Source organism: Ruditapes philippinarum, unplaced genomic scaffold, assembly GCF_026571515.1.
Source record: "Ruditapes philippinarum isolate M1 unplaced genomic scaffold, ASM2657151v2 ctg4888_1_1_1_1, whole genome shotgun sequence".
In the NCBI taxonomy this organism is placed as follows: Eukaryota; Metazoa; Mollusca; class Bivalvia; order Venerida; family Veneridae; genus Ruditapes; species Ruditapes philippinarum.
This window is the reverse complement of record NW_026866230.1, coordinates 1-819: the sequence shown is the minus strand read 5'-3', so window position 1 is coordinate 819 and position 819 is coordinate 1.

The window sequence follows — 819 nt, the reverse complement described above, 5'->3', positions numbered from 1 at the left end:
GCTGACACCTTTTTGTCATCATTTATTGAACCAATAATGTGGTTCTTGTAATGAATTTACAATGTCTCAGAGCCAGTGATGTTTTTTTTTCTTAAGTTATAAATGGTAATTGTTTAAATTTCCTTGCAAAAGTTTCTTTTTAATTTTTGTATGAAGCATTCTATTGAATAATTTATAAAGTTAGTTTTTGAGGGGAGATTTTGAACAATCTCTATAACTAATATGAAAGGGTAATGTTTAAAGATCTCTGAGTATGTGTTTAATATTTGTTTTAGATGGATAAGGTGCTGAACAAGTACAAGGATTTTTTTGCATCATATTTAATTTTTGAATGGTATCATGAAATGATGTATATTTTACTTACAATTTTGTAAATGATTTTATATGAAGGAAACTCTAGGCTTAATCAAAAAATATATTTCCAGCTACCTCCCATGGTTACCTCCCCTGATGTGTAATTTTACTGAAATCAAATTCCTCCACAGCAATTACGTCCCTTGGCAGACTACTGATAAGGGGAGATCACTGCATAGGAGATTTGAAATCAATTGGATAGATTTAAAAATTGCAGTATTAGTTTTAGTTTGATTGTGTTGGAAGCAATAAGCTTATTGAAACACTCTTGAATTGAAGTATTGAATGAATTGGAGCTGATTAACTTTATCAGGTTGTTTAAATGCATTGAATATGACTTGTGTGTGTGGCCCTAGTGCTAGGGGGCATCAGAGATGTTATATGTTAAATTATCTCTCATGAGATGTCTCAATAAGTTTGAGTTTCAGATTACCATATGACTGCTTTTTTGTTTTCATTGCTCTG